This window comes from Euprymna scolopes, chromosome 22 (assembly GCF_053919585.1).
Source record: "Euprymna scolopes isolate OS-2025 chromosome 22, ASM5391958v1, whole genome shotgun sequence".
Taxonomy (NCBI): domain Eukaryota; kingdom Metazoa; phylum Mollusca; class Cephalopoda; order Sepiida; family Sepiolidae; genus Euprymna; species Euprymna scolopes.
This window is the reverse complement of record NC_136503.1, coordinates 83691803-83712634: the sequence shown is the minus strand read 5'-3', so window position 1 is coordinate 83712634 and position 20832 is coordinate 83691803. Positions and strand designations below refer to the sequence as shown.

Here is a 20832-nt window from a genome sequence, read left to right as displayed (position 1 = left end):
AAAGAAACCATAGGAAAAATGACAAACTGGAGAGCACCAGGGCACGACAGGATACATGCATTCTTGTTCAAAAAATTCACAACATTATACGAAAGGCTAGCTCAAAATATGAAAAGATGTATATAGGAAGCGAGCGTGACAGATTGGATGGCAAAATGTAGAACTACACTGCTACAGAAGGATACAGAGAAATGAACCGTCCCCAGCAACTATAGGCCTATCAAGTGCTTACCCACTATGTGGAAAATACTGACAGCACAACTGAGGGAACAAATCTACCACTCCCTCCCCGAGGAAAAGAAAGGATGCCAAAAAGGAAAACGAGGAACACGGTATCTGCTATATATAGATCAAAAGATCCTAAAGGAGGTCAAAAGAAGGAGAAAGAATTTAGGCATGCATGGATCAACTACAAAAAAGCGTACGACAGAATTCCCCAAGCATGGATAATAGAATGCTTAAAAATGTATAAAATACCAAGCGAGATCATTAACGTAATAGAAAATGCAATGAGAACATGGAGGGTGAAATCGACAGCTGATGGACAGCACATAACAGAAATCAACATACAAAGAGGCATCTTTCAAGGTGACTCCCTATCGCCATTCCTGTTCATCATAGCTATGATGCCCCTGAACAGTATTCTGAGAAAGTGTCCAGCCGGATACAAGTTTTCTAATACAGAGGAAAAATTGAACCACCTGATGTACATGGACGATTTGAAACTTTTTGCAAGGACCGAACAGGAGTTAGAGACACTAATTAACACTACCAGGATATTCAGCCAGGATATCCAAATGGAATTTGGAATGGAAAAGAGCATACTACTTGTTATAAGAAAGGGAAAACTGGAAACGGCAGAAGGCATGGAACTACCAAACCAAACGGAGATGAGGGCACTAGGGGAACAAAACTATAAATACTTGGTGATTCTGGAAGCGGACATCATCAAAGCAACAGAATTGAAAGAGAGAATTGGAAAGGAATACCTCAGGAGAACAAGAAAACTCCTGGAAACGAAATTATATAGCAGAAATCTAATAAAAGGTATAAATACATGGTCAGTATCACTAGTAAGATACTCTGGACCTTTTATAGGGTGGACAAAAGAAGAACTGAGACAACTCGACCAGAATACCAGGAAACTCATGACCATGTACAATGCACTACACCCAAAGGACGATATTGACAGACTCTACGTGAAAAGGAAAGATGGCGAGAGAGGACTGGTCTGCATAGAAGACTGTGTGAATGACACAAAAGAACTAGAAAAATACATAATGCAAATCCCTGAGTGGCTTCCGGGCCTTGATAAGTGGTTATCACTGTGTAAAAAAAAAAATACTGAAAAGATAATTATGACAGCGAGAGACACTGAAAAAAAAACAACAACAGAAAACAGAGAGACAAATGACAAAACAAGAAAAGAAAAATGGGAAGAGAAACAACTGCACGGAAGATTCATAAGAATGACAAAAGATGAGAATAACGAAAATACTTGGACATGGATGCGAAAAGGACATGTAAACTGAGAAACTGAATCCCTAATAACTGCAGCACAAAATAACTCGATAAGAACCAACCATATTAAAGCAAAGATCGATAAAACACAAGAAAACAGAAAATGCAGACTCTGACGACAAAGAGACGAAACGATAAACCATATAGTAAGTGAATGCAGCAAACTTGCCCAAAAGGAATACAAAAACAGGCATGACCAAGTGGGGAGGGCAGTACACTGGGAACTATGCAAACAACTGCATTTTGGACGTACAGGCAAATGGTACAAGCATAATACCGCGACAGTACTAGAAAACGAGAACTACAAAATCCTATGAGACATGGGCATACAGGCGGGCAAATCCACCCAAGCAAGAAGGCCAGATGTCATAACAATTAACAAGAAAGAAAAATCCTGTCAAATCATAGATTGTGCTGTCCCAGCTGATAACAGGTTGAGTATGAAAGAAAAGGAGAAACGGAGCAAATACACATAGCTAGTCAGAGAGCTAAAAGGGATTTGGACGATGAAGAAAAACAAAATAGTACCTATAATAGTAGGAGCACTCGGACCAATTCCGAAAACCTTTGAAAAAAAGAATGGGAAAAATGGAATCAGAGGAATGGCTGCAAAGATACAACGACTAACGATAGTGAAAACGGCTGAAATATTAAGGAAAATCCTTGAATGCGGAGAATAATACACATGAACCACATGTGTGAGCCAGACAAACTGCTGCAGAGGCAAAACAGGAAGAAGCGTTACAGGGAATGAAGAACAATGAAGCTGCATATCAACAAGTTCTACATCCCCATCACGCATCCTCTTCCATTGTCCCATCACCGTCCCCCCGCAAAGTGTGATATCAAATAGCCGAGAAGAGTCAAGGAGGATGGAAAGACTGAGGAGAGAGCGCTGACTAAACCTCCGCTGGACAAGTGTGAAAAGAACTGGGACCTTGGGAGGCTTAGTGCCACTCAAATTCCAGTATAGAGCAATGGCCGCTGACAGCGAGAAATCCGTGGCGAGAGGCTGTTGCGATAACTCAAATTTATTTACAAATGCTATTGAAGGAGGTGGAGAGTGCTGGACGTCTGGGGAGACTTGTTGTCACTCAGCTTCCAGGGAACACCACAGGTTTTCAATCAGATCTTTGATGACTTGTGTGAAAGCTCCATGTGAGGCAATAATAATAATAATAATAATAATAATAATAATAATAATAATAATAATAATAATAGGGATAGTGAAGCTGAAGAAAATCAAAAGAATACCTATAATAGTGGGAGCACTAGGAACAATCCCGAAAAACTTTGAAAAAAGAATGAGAGAAATTGGAATAAGAGGAATGACTGGGAAAATACAACGAACAACAATAATGAAAACAGTTTAAATATTAAGGAAAACTCTTGAATGTGGAGACAAACACACATGAGCAACAAGCGCGGACTAGACAAACTACTGTAGAGGCAAAACATGAAACGCCACATGGAACCAAGAACATTGAAGCCACATATCTATAAGTTTTCTAACCCCCCCCCATCCCCATTACCACATCACTGCCCCCCCCCCAACAAAAACAATGAGACCGAATAGCCAAGTAGAGTCAAGGAGGAAAGAAAGACTGAGGAGAGAGCAGTGACCATACCTCTGCTGGATAAGTGCGAAGAGAACTGGGACCTTGGGAAGGCTTATTGCCACTTAAATTTCAGTGAAAAGCAATAGCCGCTGCAAACGAGAAATCAATGGCAAGCAGCTGTTGCGATAATGCAAATTTATTCGCAAATGTTATCGAAAGAGGTGGAAAATACTGGAAAATCTGGGCAGACTTGTTGTCACTCAGCTTCCAGGAAACACCACAGCCTGTTTTCAAGGAGAGATCTTTGATGGCCCCTGTGAAAGCTTCTTGTGAGCCAATAAAACAATACTAACACTAACAATACTACTACTACTACTACTACTACTACTAATAATAATAATAATAATAATAATAATAATAATACCATATATAATAATTTAATTGCAGAAATGCCCCGCTGTACAAAAGTACCGTAGATTTGCAACACAAGATGCCACATACAAATTTAATACATCTAGCCTATTAGCCACTATTATATGTAACTTTCGATCCCCATTACACACACACATTCAGCCGTAATATCAAAATGCTACATTTCATCCGACGAGCATCACCATCACAATTGTAACATCTTAAGAGGAAGGAGTCCTTATTTTTCTCCCTACCACTACTACCAGTTGTCACCGGGTCGTATTCTACATTTTTCAAGTATAGTGTGATTACAACCTCCGTAACTGGCTAAAACAAACATAGACATAACGTATTTTTTTCGAATTCCGAATACTAAATAATAACGGATCCCTACTAATGTTCCGCCATTTCTAATTTACTGAGACCGAACATTCTCATATTCCAGAACGAAACTAATTCCTGGATAAACGAACACTTCTATAAGTTTGCAAAAACGGTGTCGCTCTCTACGCGAGGCAGGAGCGCTAAAAAAAAAAAAAAAAAAAAAAAAGAAATACAAACATTTTAACATCTCATAAACAAACACTTTAAATTTGATGAAATTAATTACTGGAACCAACGTGCACATGTAAACAATCTTTGTATACATAACGTATTTCCCGTCTTTGCTTGAACGTCCGAAAGATTCACAAAAATGTAAACACAGCAATGGTTTGGGAATGTAAACATGTACAAAATACCGACACGGAACTACCCCTCCCCCCAAAAAAAAGTAAATCCTGCCCTGAATTAAAAACATGTCTCCTGGTTTTAAATATGTACGACTAAAAATTATCTACGATCAATGTATGACTAATTGCCGCTGCTGTTGATTAAAATAACTTCGACACAGATGATCGGCTGGGCTCGTCAGCGTCAAATATCGTAAAACAAAGCAATAAAACGAATTTACTCAGAAGTTTCGAGAGGTTATTTTGGCAACCATCTTTTTTTAAGTCCATACCTTAACAGATATTTACAAAAGGAAACTCCCGATTTTTATTAAATATTACCTCCTACACGAGCGATTTACTAAGACCGTTAGCGTAAAAATGTGACAATTAAAATAAACAATAACACTTTAGTCACAGTCGCGATTATTTGGGGAAAATTCTTAAAGAGTGTTTTTTTTATTTTCAACCCAGTGTACGACTTTAAAAATTTGTTTATCTTTGTAAAAGAAAAAAAAAAAAATAAATAAATGTATAAATAAATCATTACTGGCGAGAGATTTTTTTTTTTTCCAAATTAAATTTTACAAGTGACCTTTTATTAAATTTGAATTTCGTATAACAACGTAACACTAGAAAATCTAAAAAGTAGCATCCATTAAATGTCTTCATCCAAAATAAACAAGTTTTTTATGGGATTTTTTAAAAATACGTCAATGTTTTGTGTATACCGGTACCTGATAATAATAATAATAATAATAATAATAATAATAATAATAATAATAATAATAATAGTAATAATCTGAGAAGGGTCAAGAAGGATTGAAAGACCGAGAAGAGAGAGTACTGGCCAGACCTTGGCTGGACAAGCGCAAAGAGAACTGGGACCTTGGGGAGGCTTAGTGCCACTCAAATTCCAGTATAAACCAATGGCCACTGCTGGCGAGAAATCAATGGTAAGAGGCTGTTGTGATGACGCAAATTCATTTGCAAATGCTATCGAAGGAGGTGGAGAGAACTGGGCGTCTGGGGAGACTTGTTGTCACTCAGCCTCCAGAGAACACCACAGGTTTCCAATCAGATCGTTTGTTGACTTGTGTGAAAGCTCCATGTGAGCCAATAATAATAATAATAATAATAATAATAATAATAATAATAATAATAATAATAATAATAATAATAATAATAATGTCATATTTTTAGATTAACACTTTTAACTAAATCACTCCCTCAAAATGAGATTCTACCTTTTTTTTTTTTTTAGATAATTACGTAACCGAAAGAAAAAATAAAGAATTATTTTAGAATTTAGAGTAATAAATCTGCTTCGTATATAAATTGAAATAAAATGATCATCAGTTTCAACCGATTCTAACGTTTTACAGACATTCACCATTCTTACTAATCTTATCTAATCTAATGGCTCAAAAATCGAAAATTAAAAAATTAGAGCATTACATTTTCCCACGATTGTTGATGATTGTTATTGGATGGGTTTTCCTACCAGGGTTTCGTTTCAACTTTGATTTGTAGCGATTATCAAGGGTCCGCGTGTAAGGCCTATGGCCAGTCATTTTTTGTTGTTCTAACTCAATAGAGTGGACGTAGGTTGTTTTTTTGAACTAAAATCGCTTTAATAGAAATTTAAACCAAGATGATCTAATCTATATAGGTAGAAGAGTAATTTATCTTGCATTTGGTAATATATATTTTTTGCATATTTGTTTTCATCTCTTTTCTTTTAGTTCCAATAACAAATACTCGAATCTCATTCTTTTTTAAGAGGGTGAGCAGAGTATGTTTAAATATAGATATACTATATTTTTTAATTTGACAAACTTCTAAATGTTTTTCCTTTATGTATTTTATCCAATATCCTGATAAACTCATTGTAAGATTTTCATCTAAATTTTTACTTGTATTTAAAGTGAAAAAAAAAAACTACAATAACACATTTATCATTTCAGAAGCTGAAGACCAGGAAATGAATTGACAAGTCGGCGCCAGCGAAATTGCTAAACACTTTGTCCATACCAATTTAAATATTTTAATAATCAAGTGGGAACTTTCAAAGGGACGGCATACGGACGTTTGGCAAAAAGATGCGAAAAGGTTTAATCAGGTAAGCAACTCTAGAATGTTAACTTTGTTTACCATAAATGCCCCATATTTTCTTTTTTCTTCTTTTTACTATTACCTACATATATACTACCTTTCCGATTTACTCTTATATATGGTACCTACTTTTAATATTTTTAATTATATTTTTTTACCATATTATCCTATTCATTCATTTTCATTTCATATCTAAATGTTACAAAGTCAGTTTTATCTGTATCTGCATTTTGGATAATTCTGACCCTTTCCCTTTTCTAGCGAGAAGCATTTAGCTTTGAAACGCTATGGTCTAAAAATTTTTTTCTTAATTTTTACTTTTTACTTTTACTTATTGTTATGATTATATGATAAAGTTACATATAATTTTATTTCTCATCTTTCATTATATGTGTGTGTGTGCGTGCGTGTGTGTATTAACATTCAAATATAATAAAATAGAAAAAAATTAAAATGGCCTATGCATATTTTGATTATTCGCGTTATGAGTGTTATTCTTACAAATTTACAGTCAAGATAACCTCCGACTATATATATATATATATATATATATATATATATATATATATATATATATATATATATATATATATATATATTAGTGTTGAAGTGTTGAGACGATTAATCATAATCGGAATCGGGAATTGGAAAAATCGGAGCTTTTTGGGATATCCGAATCAGTATTGGAATCGGAAAAATTTGAGCCTATTTTTCGATGCCAAAACCGATTCCTTTAATCATCTTTTTTATTTGATTTTGGTTTAAGAAACATCTTCCACTGCTTGTAGTAATAATAAAATGATAAATATTTATTGATTTTAAAATTCCAGTAAGACTAAAATCTGTAGATCATCCCCTCACAAGTGAGTTTTTACGTTTTAGAAAATATAGGCACATTTAAAAAGTATTTTTACAATAATCGGTACAAAATAACACGTGTATAGTTAAATATTTAGAGATTTATAAAGAATCGGAATCGGAATGTTGTAATCCGAAAGGGTCACTAAAGAGAATACGAGCACGGGTTAGAAAAAGTAATTTTTATCGAAACAAAAGAGAATGTATAGTGTGCAACAGTCGTAGCACGTAACGCCAAGAGGGCGTACTATGAAAGTGCAAATACACATGCTTCTCTTATACAGTTCGGAAAAGTTCATATCATGTGCGTGCTTGAGTACCAACAACAATTGTATAAACATTTAGAATTGACAACGAAAATTCAATTAGTTTTTTTTTTTTTTTTTTTTTTTTTACACAGTGATCACCACTTATCAAGGCCTGGAAGCCACTCAGGGATAAGGGTTATTGCAAGTACATTACGTTAGTGTGGAGATTTGATGAAGTGTTTACTTAAGGGGGCGGTTCATTAGGAATTTGTTAACATTGAACTTGAAGACATCCAAGTTGTAGTCCGGTGGGAAGCAGACAGACGGAACAGAGTTCCACAGGCGTGCAGTTCTAAGAAAGAAGCTTTGTTCATGGAATCCGCGTTTTGATTTAGGCACAAATATAGAGTGGGGGAAATTTTTCACATTGGATTCAGCTAGACGGGTGTTTTTCGTGAAAGATTGGCGAGGGGGGACCAGAGATTGGAGTTCAGACGAGCACCTGCCATGGAAATTTGTGCTTCGTGATAAACGATTCTGACAAAGCACAGGATTGCTGAAACGTAATTACATTTGAATAAGACATCCTAGATCTACTTAATATTGAGCAGTTCTGAAAAATGTTTTCAGTTCATTTTATCGCTATATCTGAAGTTGTTTAATATATACATAATTGATTAATTAAGCTCAAGTATATATATATATATATATATATATATATATATATATATATATATATATATATATATATATACTCGAGCTTAATTAATCACATCCTAACATACGTCTTCACACACAGCACAAACAACCCAGAGCTTTTCACACAGATAACGAAAAACCTCGTCCTACTAAACCAAAACAGCAAACTAAACAACTTCCTTAAAACAACAAAAATAATAAAAAGCAAACGCCAACCCAAAAACCTAAAACGCATTCTTACTTCATCCAAACTCAATCAACACACAACAAAAGAAGTCACAAAATGCAACAAACAACGATGTGTAGTCTGCAACATAATATTAGAGGGAAACACATACACATTCACGAACCCCATACAAACATTAAAAAAAAACTAGATTGCACTTCAAAAAACGCGGTATATGTAATAAAATGTGCAGCATGCGATAAATCCTACATAGGCGCAACAAAAAACCTTAGTAATAGAGTAGCCCCACACCGATCCAACATAAAAATCGCAGAAAATAGACACCTGCATGTATCACAGCATATACACACATGCAGTGGAGGCAAATTCGAAATAATGCCCATTTTCCAAACTGACAACTACTTCTACTTACTAACACAAGGAAAATACTTCATAGCAAAGTTCAATCCCGCCTTCAACATCTCTCAATAATTATACACATAAATAGACAAAACACAAAATACACTTACACGCATGCATACTTAGGTAAATGTGCACCCTCACACACGAAACAAAACAAGCACAATAAAGCACTGCACACTTTCACGGGCGCGCACATCCATATCCAGTATAATACCATTTCCCTAAACTAAACAAACAATTAGAAATTATACATGTGTATGTGTATATACACACATATGTGTGTATGCTTATATATATGTGTGTATATGTATGTATGCGTGTATGTGTGTGACTGAGTATACGTGTGTGTATATATATCATCTGTTATCTATCCTCCATCTTGTTTGTGTGTGTACGTGCACTTATGTTTGGGTGACTGAATACATGTATGCATATGTGCTTGGATTAGGAAAGAAAGAAAAGTTCAACCAATACATATGTAAGGTATGGGTGTATGAATATGTATGTGTGTGTGATTGTGGGTGCGTGTGTCCATATATATATGGGTGGATGGATGTATACGCATCTGTATATGTGTGTGTGTGTATATATATATGTATGCATATATATGGGTGGGTAAATGTATTCGTGTGTGTATGTGTGTATATGGATGTATGCGTATGTGTGAGCCCCTGCATATGTCTCTATATATATGCATGTGTGTGTATGTATGTGTGTGTGCCTGCATACGTATGCGGATGTATGTGAGTGTGTATGTGCATACATGTATGTATATATATGTGTGTGTGTGCATGTATATGTATGTGTGTGATTGTGTGTGTGTGCGTGTATATATATATATATATATATATATATATATATATATATATCCTACCTATTCTCCATCTTACTTGTGTGCGTGTGCGTGTACTTATGTTTGAATGATTAAGTACATTTATGCATGCGTGTTTTGATTGGGAAAGACAAAAAAAAAATAACCAATATGTGTGTGATATGTTAGTGGGTAAATGTGTGTGAGTACGTCTGTGAGTGTGTAGGTGGGTATGTATATATGTATGCTCCTACATATATTTCTGTGTATATGCGTGTGTATATGTGTATACATCTGCGTGCGTGCGTGTGCGTGTGCATATGTATATGTACATGTATGGATATGTATGCGTGTGTGATTGTGTGTGAGTGTGTGCTATACATGGGGAAAGAAAGTCATAAAAAACTATAAAAACCTTCACCAAATGGACCAAAAGCCCCCCTCCCTTTGAACTTAACTCTGAAAAATACATTTAGTATCAGCAGATGTAAAAATAACATTTCAAACTCTCATTTAAAAAAACAAACTTTTTACGAAAATATCTAAAGAGAGCGAAACAAAGCTTGAAACGCGTTATAAAAATATTTTAAAATAAAAATATGATAAAAGGCTGAAAAATCCACAATTGTTGGTGGCTACACTCTTTTAAATATACATTTTTCTCTCGTTGGAACAACCATCACTTTAAATATATATATATATATATATATATATATATATATATATATATATATATATATATATATATATATATATATATATATATATATATGTAACTCTTGGTTCGTTCGTAATTAATAGTCTAAATAACTAAATAAATGATTGCTTCAACATTTTGGTACAATATGTTTACTGTACTCATGCGTGTTTTTATATATCTCTTTTTAATTATAACATTATACTTAATTTTCTGTAATAAATAGGCGGTTTTCTTTGTACCGATAGGCCATTTTCTTTTTATTTATGGACAATTATTTATCACCGCTTGCCGTCACGTGACCAGTGTTTCCAATTTAGCGGTTTTCCCGCTAGATCTGGAGATTTCGTTTGCAATCTAGCGGGGAATTCTAAAAAATCTGGTGATATCGCGCACCCACACACCTGCAATTCTAGATTAAAAAATAAAGAAAAGCGTTTGAAAATACTTTAAAACATAAAATAAACTTATTCATGTAAGTAAAAAAAGTAGCATTTATTGCCTTTGGTAACAATTATTTATTGATTATTTGTTTGTTTTTTTTTTCATCTTTTTTCGGCTAACCATTCGGCTTCCAAGTAAATTTTAGAGGGGGGCATTCCAACCTCCGTAGTTTAGTTTAAAATACGATCTGAGCAACCCCCCCCCCCTTAGTAAAAAATTTTAAAAAACAAGAAACAACAGCAAAAAAACTTATACCAAACACAGTAGAATTTGATTATCTACCAACCTAAATACTTTTAACATGCTAAAACAAAATTTTTTTGTTTTTTTTTTATTTTTTTAATTTCGAAATATGTTGTTCAAAGTGGATTTTACACACTGAATAAAAATATATAATAAACAAATGTCCGCTTATCGCTTAAGGAGTAAGGAGGCTTAATTTCTCAAGAGTTGTAAACAAATGACTAGGTGTATCAGAATTTTTGTATGAATTTTTGACACCCCTAACACGAAACTGCGAATAAAATATTAAAAGCTTGTAATTTCTCTTTTAAAAGTGGGTTGTTTATTTTCTATATGGATTATACGTCCAAAATAAACTATTAAAGTTGTATAAAATGATAGAAATTTTTTTTTTTAAATAGTAATGAAATTAATTGAATTCACTAGTTTGCATTCTGGAGACGGAAGTGTTTTTGAGATAAGTGATTTCATTACTAATTCGCACTTTTTATTTTTAGATTCAAATATTAATAACTACATTTTATTTCAGTATTTAATTTATGTATTTCTGTTGTATTAAATGCTAGCTTTTTTTCTCGTCCATAAATGTTTATCTACCGAGTTGATCTTAAATATTGTATAATCAATCCATTATATTATCATTTTCAGTCCCCCACCCCTAAATTCTGGCTTCCATCTTATCTCGCAATTACTTATAACGTCACCAACTAACTTCGGAAGAACCCCCCCCCCGCATCCGCTTTTCTTTTATATCGTAAGTTTCTTAAAACGTGACTAGTTAAAGTTCAGAATAAAATCACGCTTTTCTTTTAACGGTTAATTTAAAAAAAAAAATCTTCTGAACGCTATTAAAAGTTAAATTCTTCACTAGTTTACATTCTGGAGACGGAAGTGTTTTTGAGATAAGTGATTTCATTACTAATTCGCACTTTTTATTTTTAGATTCAAATATTAATAACTACATTTTATTTCAGTATTTAATTTATGTATTTCTGTTGTATTAAATGCTAGCTTTTTTTCTTGTCCATAAATGTTTATTTATCTACCGAGTTGATTGCAAAAATAGATTACCTAATTTTACTCATTTTTAGTTCGTGAGAGGGGAATCTATCACCATACTTTCCCTTAAACACGTCCGTTGGACTTTTATTAAGTACAATACTTAATAATTTTTTTTTTTTTTAATGGAGAGTAGAAAACGCATTGTGGATGCGTTATCGGCAGTTCCTGTTACTCTCGCTTCTTCTTATTTGTCCCTCAGTCCTCATTTTTTAATGAGTGATTTTTCTGACAAAGGGAGAAGAAAAAGCTGTTTTCTAGGTTGGCAGTATTTTGCGCGAACAGTTGGCAGAGTTGGTGGAAAATTTCTGTTTCTATGTCTATCCTTGTAGCCATGTCACTAGTAAGGGTGCTGGAGGTAAACGTTTTGTCTGGGCTGACGTTATCCGCCTGATAGTCAGGGACCCGAACTTTGGATTAACCACTAAGGAGGCTGTCCTATCAGCAGGTGCAAAGTACTGGGGCTGCTGTATTGCCATTTGGTGAATGGATTCTGGACCATGCAGTAGCTTCTGGTGGGGCCTCTCGATGCCATACTAGTGGGTAATTGTTACGGCTTTACCTTATCATTAGCTACAAAAAAAAAAAATTCTTCGTTTCTTTTTCTCTCTTAGTTTCCCCTCTCTGTCCTGCTCTAAGTAAATCTGACGACCTAGTCCACAAATTCCAAAATTTCATCATGACAAGTTTCAAGAAAAAATACACGATTAAACCCGGTTCTCCAACTTCCAACGTAGACCCCTACTACCATGTCTCCTTCTCCAACATCAGGGGTCTACGTTCTAACCTTCCAGAGGTTGAAACCCAATTACAGGAGGCTAAACCAGACCTTTTATTTTTAAGTGAAACTGGCATTGGACAGGCTATTTCCCTAGAAAAGTTTGCAATTACAGGATACTCTAACTTAACTTCTAAATCTGACCCCCAAGATCGCCATGGGCATGGAATATGTGCCTATATTAAAGATAGCTTTCCATGTGGGAGGGACATCTCCAGGGAAGATCCTAACTTACCCTATATGTGCTTCCGGGTTGCTTTAGCTCACACTACTGCATTTATATTTACTCTCTATCGCCCCCACAACAGCGGAGTTACTATCTTTCAAAGCATATCTAAGAAAATTGACCAAGTCCTATCTGCTTATCCTTCAGCTAACATTCACGTATGTGGAGACTTCAATGTTCACAACGTCGAATGGTTGACCCACTCAAACAAGACCGATGATGAGGGGAGGTTCTGTCATGATTTCTCCATTGCCTATGACCTCACTCAGATTGTTCAGGAACCCACCCGTGTGCCCGACAATGACAGCCAGTATGCGAGCCTACTAGACCTTTTTCTCACAACTTGCCCTGAACTATGTCCAGTTTCCGTTCTGTCGCCTCTTGGATCTTCCGACCACTCTGTTGTATCAATTAAGATAAAAATGAAATGTAATAAGTCCCCAGACGTACCTCTCCATCGTACAGTATATCGATACACTAAGGCTGACTGGGATAGCTTCCGTACATTTATATCTGATCTACCTCTGCATTCCATGTTTAAAAAGGATGTGTCCTCTATAGTATTAGACCTGACTGAATGGTTAATTGTAGGTGTTGACCATTTCATACCCTCTAAAAAGTTTCAGCAAAAACCTAACAGCCAGCCTTGGTTCTCTCCAGAATGTGCTGCTGCCATTGCGCACAGAAATCACTTTTTCCACTGCTTCAAACGTAATAGATGTATGGAAACTAAAGCCGTTTTCAGGACTGCCAGCAACCATTGTAAGAAAGTAATAAGGAACGCAAGAGAGTTGTATGCTCAATCTGTTAAGTCCAAAGTAGCTGAGCAGCGGCTTTGTTCCCACCAGTTTTGGCAAATAGCAAACAGAATCCTGAACAGAAGCGTGTGCTCCATCCCAACTATTATCAATGGACCTGAGGTAATCTCGTCAGCATCAGACAAAGCCAAACTCTTTGTGAAGAACTTTGCAGCTAATTCTACCCTTTGCGACCAAGGCCGCCAACCCCCAATATTTCCTCCTGTATCAGAAAACACGCTATGTGATATACGTATATCTGTACGTGATGTTGCCAAGCTTATCAAAAACCTTGATTCCAGTAAAGCAACTGGCCCTGACGGTATTCCAATCATAGTACTCAAAAAACTTCAACCTGAACTAGCGCCCATACTTACAAAACTGTTTAAACGTTGTCTTATGGAGAATAGTTTCCCATCTCTCTGGAAAATTTCATCAGTATGCCCTGTATTTAAGAATTCAGGTGATCGCTCATCCCGCTCTCAGTACAGGCCAATAAGTCTCCTGTGCGTCATGAGTAAGTTGCTAGAATCTGTGTTAAATACAGAAGTAATCAACCATCTCAACAAAATTAACCTTAGTGACACTCAATATGGTTTCCGTTCTGCTAGATCTACAGCAGATGTGCTTACAGTTATATCACATAGGATTAGCAAATCTCTCGACGGTGGCAATCTTTCTAGGGCAATTGCTCTTGACATATCTAAAGCCTTTGATAGGGTATGGCATAAAGGTTTACTTCATAAGATCGCTAGCTATGGTATAGCTGGAAATGTCTTCTCAATTATTAAATCATTTCTTTCTGATAGGTTCATAAGAGTAGTAGTTGAGGGGCAAAAATCAGAAGCTCACAGTATTAATGCCGGTGTCCCTCAGGGGTCCATCCTGGGCCCAACTCTTTTCCTGATCTACATTAATGATCTTCCAAATCACATCCTTACATCATTTGTAGACATTTATGCTGACGACACTACAATTTATGGTAGCACATCTAAGTCAGTAAACGACCAAGTTCTCTCCAATTCTCTCTCCTCTGATCTTGAGCACGTAGTACAATGGGGAAAGGGGTGGCTGGTTACTTTTAATGCATCTAAAACCAAGCTTCTCTCTTTACATCATCAACATTCTAATCCACATTTGGCATCAATTGAAATGAATGGCTCTCGTCTTCAGGAGGCCTCAAGTTTTGACAAGCTTCTGGGCTTGACCATTACTCCTGATCTTAAATGGAACACGTACATCAAATCTGTTGCCAATGCCGCTGGAAAAATGGTGGGATCTTTCTATCGATCCGGTAAATATCTCACTGCTGATACTATTCTCTATCTATATAAGAGCCAGGTACGTCCAAGGATGGAATACTGTTGCCACATCTGGGCAGGAGCTGCTAGAAAGGACTTGTCCTGCCTTGATAGAGTTCAAAATAGACTTCGTAGCCTCGTAGGAGATGTCCTTTTCTCCTCCTTGCAACCTCTATCTCACAGAAGAGATGTTACGAGTTTGTCTCTGATGTATCGTTATTTTCATGGAAAGTGTTCGACTGAGCTTCAATCTATGGTCCCCCCTCGCCAAACTTTCACAAGAAACACTCGTCTAGCTGTAAACACTATCAATAATTCCCCCCACTCTTTATCTGTGCCTAAACCTAAACGTAGATTCCATGAACAAAGCTTCTTTCTTAGAACTGCACGCCTGTGGAATTGTCTTCCGTTTTCCTGCTTTCCGGCTGACTACAATATGGTTGTGTTCAAGTCTAAAGTAAATAAGTTCTTGATGAGCCGTTCCATATAAGTTATCAAATTTACCAAATTTTCATTACTAATGATTACTATATTGTCCAATTTCTACTGTACACTCTTTAACCCTTATCCTTGAGTGGTCTCTTGGCCTTGATAATGTGGTGATGCCTATGTAAAAAAAAAAATTACGAGCTCAGTATTTTCAATTTTTAAACTTTAAAAATCTATCAAAATTTTTCTATTGATTCAATTTTTACGATATTTTCAGGGTCAATGTGAAAGTTTATGCTCTTTCCAATAAACTGAATATAATATTTTAGACAAACGTTTTTTAATTCAAGCCCCCCCCCCTTGTTAAATGTCTATTAAAAAGTAAATAATTAATTTACTCACCAAAATTGTATATATCACAAATTGAAGATAAAAGATCAATAAATAATATGTTCAAATTTAAAACAAAAAAAACGTAGTGTTTTTTAGAATTTTACCTGTAAAGTTTGAAGTGTAAAATCTTTTTTTTAAAACACGTTGTTTGTTTTTTTGTTTTTTTTTTAATGAAACCTTGGTCCTTGATCCTTTAATTGAAAAAAAATGAGGGTTTGAATTACATTTTTCGAGTAGTTATAAGCTTGGAAAGACAGGGGGCCGAATTAATTCACGACTCCCATTTTGAAATGTCTATTAAAAAGTAAATAATTAATTTACTCACAAAAGTGTTATATATCACAAATTGAAATTCAAATTTAAAATAAAAAAGTAGTGTTTTTTAGAAATTTACCTGTAAAGTCCGAAGTTTAAAACCCTTTTTTTTTTTTAAACCACGTTGTTTTTTCTGTTGTTTTTTTAAATGAAACCTTGGTCCTTGATCCTTTAATTGAAAAAAAATTAGGGATTGAATTACATTTTTCGAGGAGTTATAAGCTTGGAAAATTCAATATTTTCACGGAATTTCTGACATGCCTAACAAATGACTTATCTACCACTAACCCTAAGTTCGAGTTGCACTCCCAAATTTAGAATTAGTGATAGTCATAGACTTTTATACAATTTTCCAAGAGTGAAGTCCCTTAAGGGTTAAATGACATGCAACCAGTTAATTGTTGGAAAGACAACTTTTAATAAAAGAAATGAAATAAAAATAACTTAAACACTGTTTCAGCACGTATAAAAGATACTTGAATTTTACTGCATTTGGTATCAGGTATTTTTGCTATTGCTTACAATTTCTCGAATAATGATTATTTTACACAAATGATTGTGTTGTTCCTACTTACTTGTCCCCCAAGAGCCGTCATTCGTGATTTTACTTAGTTTTACTAATTTTTAGACGTTTATTTTATTTAATTGTCAGCATGAACCAACTTTTTAAGATGCTGCAGATGCTAACACTTCAGCGAAGTTTACTGTATTTATTTTTTAGCAAACATTAATAACAGAAAGTTTTCAACTTTATTTATTTTTTTGCATAATTAATGATGGAAGTATGTTTTCTGTTTTTCTTAACAAAAAAAAATAATTTGTACAGTCTCTTGAAAAAAGAATCAAACTTTTCTCTACTTTCATCTGAATATTTACAATGTTCATATAAAGCATTCATCTGTTCTTTTTATAATAAAAATTCCGTTTTCAAAAAGAAACGTTTACTGCCAAATTTCTTTTTAAAAAAATGCAAGTTTTCCCTGAAAAGAAAACCAAAAAAACTTTCACCTAACAATTTATGGTAAAAAATTAATTTTTTGGGATAAAAAAACAACAACTTTTATTGATTAAAAAAATTGCAAAAAATAATAAAAGTAAATAAACGAACAAAATGTAATTTTTCTTGAGGAATGTGTTCCATTTTAACAAACTGAGCCACAACAACGCGTGGCCGGGTACAGCTAGTATATATATATATATATATATATATATATATATATATATAGTCTAACGAAGCATGGAATACAAAAATGCAAAAATGAAAATAAAGAATGCAGATTAAATTCCAGGAAGGAAAAGAAATATTAACTTTAGCACCTACATAATCCGACTTCTAAAAATTTTATAATGACAAAAGAGAATTCATTTATATAAGGATGGAAAAAATGGCCTTAACTAAAATTGTTAAATAGAAATAGACTTAGCATTTGCATAAGCCGATTTCGCAAATGTCTTCAATTTTAAAACAGAATTTAACTACATATGGATGAAAAGAGAAAAACTTTACTAAAATTTTGTAAATAGAAAACGGGGATCATTAACTGCTTACCATGTAGCTGTTTCGGAGATTTAAAAACAGATCAGCTGTTAATTACATGTCTATCCAGTGGATAATACCACTTCCCAATAAAAAAATGTAAAATAATACGGTTACTATTTTTACCAATATATGAAAAAAAAATACATAAATAAAATAAAAAAATTAAAAAGATAAACTATTAATAAGAAAGTTTAGGATTACAAGATCCATTCTGCGACATGTTAACTAGCATATAAATGCTATGAGAATAAAAATGCATAAAAGCTTAAGTACCTTAGGTACCAGAAAGGCAAACAGATAAGAGGGAAGAAACATAACCATTCTATATATATATCTATATATCTATCTATCTATCTATCTATCTATATATATATATATATATATATATATATATATATATATATATATATATATATATATATATATATAGCTACTTAATTTACTCACATAAAATTAATATACGAAAGTATAGATTTATGCGTAAACTTTAAGTATTTACTTCAAAAGTGCTCAATACGTATGTAGAGCTAGTTAGTAAGCTATAAAATGTATATGGCGATTAAGCTACACTGAATATTCCGCGTTTCATCCACTCTAGGACTCTTCAGGCTTATCTATCTATAAGCCTGAAGAGTCCTAGAGTGGATGAAACGCGAAATATTTAGTGTAGCTTAATCGCCATATACATTTTATAACTTACTATATATATATATATATATATATATATATATATATATATATATATATATATGTGTGTGTGTGTGTGTGTGTGTGTGTGTGTGAATTAAAACCTAATATTTTTTCAAAAGTGCTTAATACACGCATACAGCTGATAAATAAATTAGATTGTATATATAAATATTGTGAGGAGTTTACTAAGGTCGATAAACATTTTAACATTTCCATATCTCGTCAGGACTCCAAATAAATCTTGCAGCCAGAAAAAATGGTTTTCATTTTCAGTTTCACAAACATGAGATCTTTGTAAGGCTAAGTGACCTATGCATATGCACACACACGCACGCGCGAGCGCACACACAAAAACATATATATAGTGAGAGAGAGAGGGAGGGAGGAAGAGAGAGAGAGAGACGCTAATGAAGGTTTCTTACCTTACAAACGAGTCAATGGACGAATAAAAACTAAATTAATACAGATGTCTTTTTGTCACTGCTATTGTTGTTGTTTTTCTCTTCTTTTTTTTTTGCTTGATTCGTATGGGTTAGGGAGGGCGTTGAGAAAAAAATCAGGAGAAATAAATTGGCAAAGTTGAAAAAGAATGAAAGCAGAAAGAAAGAAGAAAGAAAAAGACAAGAAAAGTGAATGCGCACATTTATAATCACTAAAGATATTAGAATTACTTGTAGTTTGTTTTTTTTCTATTAGCTTTGAAACTAAGTTAATGTTACCTAGCTACCATATCAAAACCGATAAGGCTCGGTTAATAATAATAATAATAATAATAATAATAATAATAATAATAATAATAATAATAATAATAATAATAATGGTTCAACAATCTTTCACTTCCTGCAACAATGCTAAATGACTGACGACAGGTTGCTCCCCTGGGTTTTGACAAAGTGTACTGCAGTTTTAATCATTAAAGATAAGTCAAAAGATAGTGAAGTGACGAACTTGCCTCGCGATTACGTAGAAACTTTTCACTGGCATATTGTCTGGCGGTATCTATAGTCATTTGGACTAAAAACAATTTGCTGCCTGAGGGACAAAAAAGCTGCCAAAAAAGATCACGAGGCACCAAGAATCAGCTCTGATCGATCTTAAGCAATTGCAAACGAAGTTTTACTAACCTTGTCATGGGATGGTCAGATTACAAGAAGACGTTTGACATGGTGTCCCATTCAGGGGTATTCAAGTGCTTGGAAATTTTTAGAATATCCTCCAATATCCGACCATCTATAAAGAATAGCATGAAAAATTGTGAAACAAATTTAACTTTAAAAAATGTTGCATTAAGCAAAGTGAAAATCAAAAGAGGGATTTTCTGGGGTGAGTTATTCCCCCTTTGCTTTTTGAGCCTGTTGACATTTCTTTTACGGAATGTGAAAGCAGGATATGAATTTGGAAAAGAACCTCTTACAGTCAACCATCTACTATTCATGGATGACCTTAAAGTTTTTAGAATGAATGAGAACAAGCTTAATATTCTAATGAATACTATCAGATTGTTTAGTAATGATTAGGGCTATGACAACAGAATATTATTTTCATTTTTTGACTCTCCAGTATATATCCGACACAGTTAGACACAATTAATTAATCGAGAACCACATCACGTTATCTAAAAACATATAAGATATTAACTGATATATACACGAGAATCAAAATAATGAAAAGAATATTCTCTTGTCATAGCCCTGATAATGACATAAGAATGGAATTTGGCGTCACCAAATGTGCTATTCTTGATGAAAAGAGGCAAGCTGGTGCACTGAGATGGCCTTCAACACACTGCAACAGGTCTGATAAAACAATATTGACAGCGAGAGAAGTTACAAATATTTGGAGACACTGGAAGTCGATCAGATAATGAACATGGAAATGAAAAATGAAAAACTTAGGTCGCAGTCGAGTACAACAGAAGATTATGGGTTACTGCTAAATCGCACCTACACAGTCGGAATAGAATATATGCCATCAATACTAGAGCAGTACCTATCATTCCATATAACGCTGGTATACTTGACTCAAATGTAGATGAATTAAAATGTTTGGACGCAAAAACGCATAAAATGCTTACAATTTATGGGGAGTTTAATAATAAAGGAGACGTAGATCGATTGTATCTACCTAGAAAAGAAAGTTTACTTAGTGCTGAAGATGTGGTAAATATAGAGGAAAGAAATCTAAATAAATTCTCATGAAGTGTAGGACCTGGAATGAAAAAGAGAAGAAGTTAAAAGTGAAAATTATTTGAAAAGAAACTATATTTTTAAGTATACTAAATTTAGAGATAATTACAGCTGGAATTGGTTGGTCAGGGGTCAACATCCACTGAGAACATTTTAATGGCCGCTGAGGTACAATTTACTCGTACTAGGTCCATCAAATATTACATCGACAAA

The 20832-nt window shown here is 34.2% G+C and overlaps 1 protein-coding gene across 3 annotated transcripts in view; it reads right to left on the bottom strand.

Moving 5' to 3' along the window:
* Window positions 1–20832, bottom strand: part of LOC145243522 (uncharacterized) — a 226898-nt gene that overhangs the window by 185861 nt on the left and 20205 nt on the right. The window contains exon 2 of one of the 3 annotated variants that reach the window (XM_080106490.1): window positions 19558–19663. The exons of 1 other annotated variant lie outside the window; for it this stretch is intronic. The gene's annotated coding sequence lies outside the window, so the exon portion shown is untranslated. Of the gene's footprint in view, window positions 1–18855; window positions 18913–19557; window positions 19664–20832 lie in introns of those variants that run through there. One more of the 3 variants, XM_080106491.1, reaches the window with a different exon arrangement.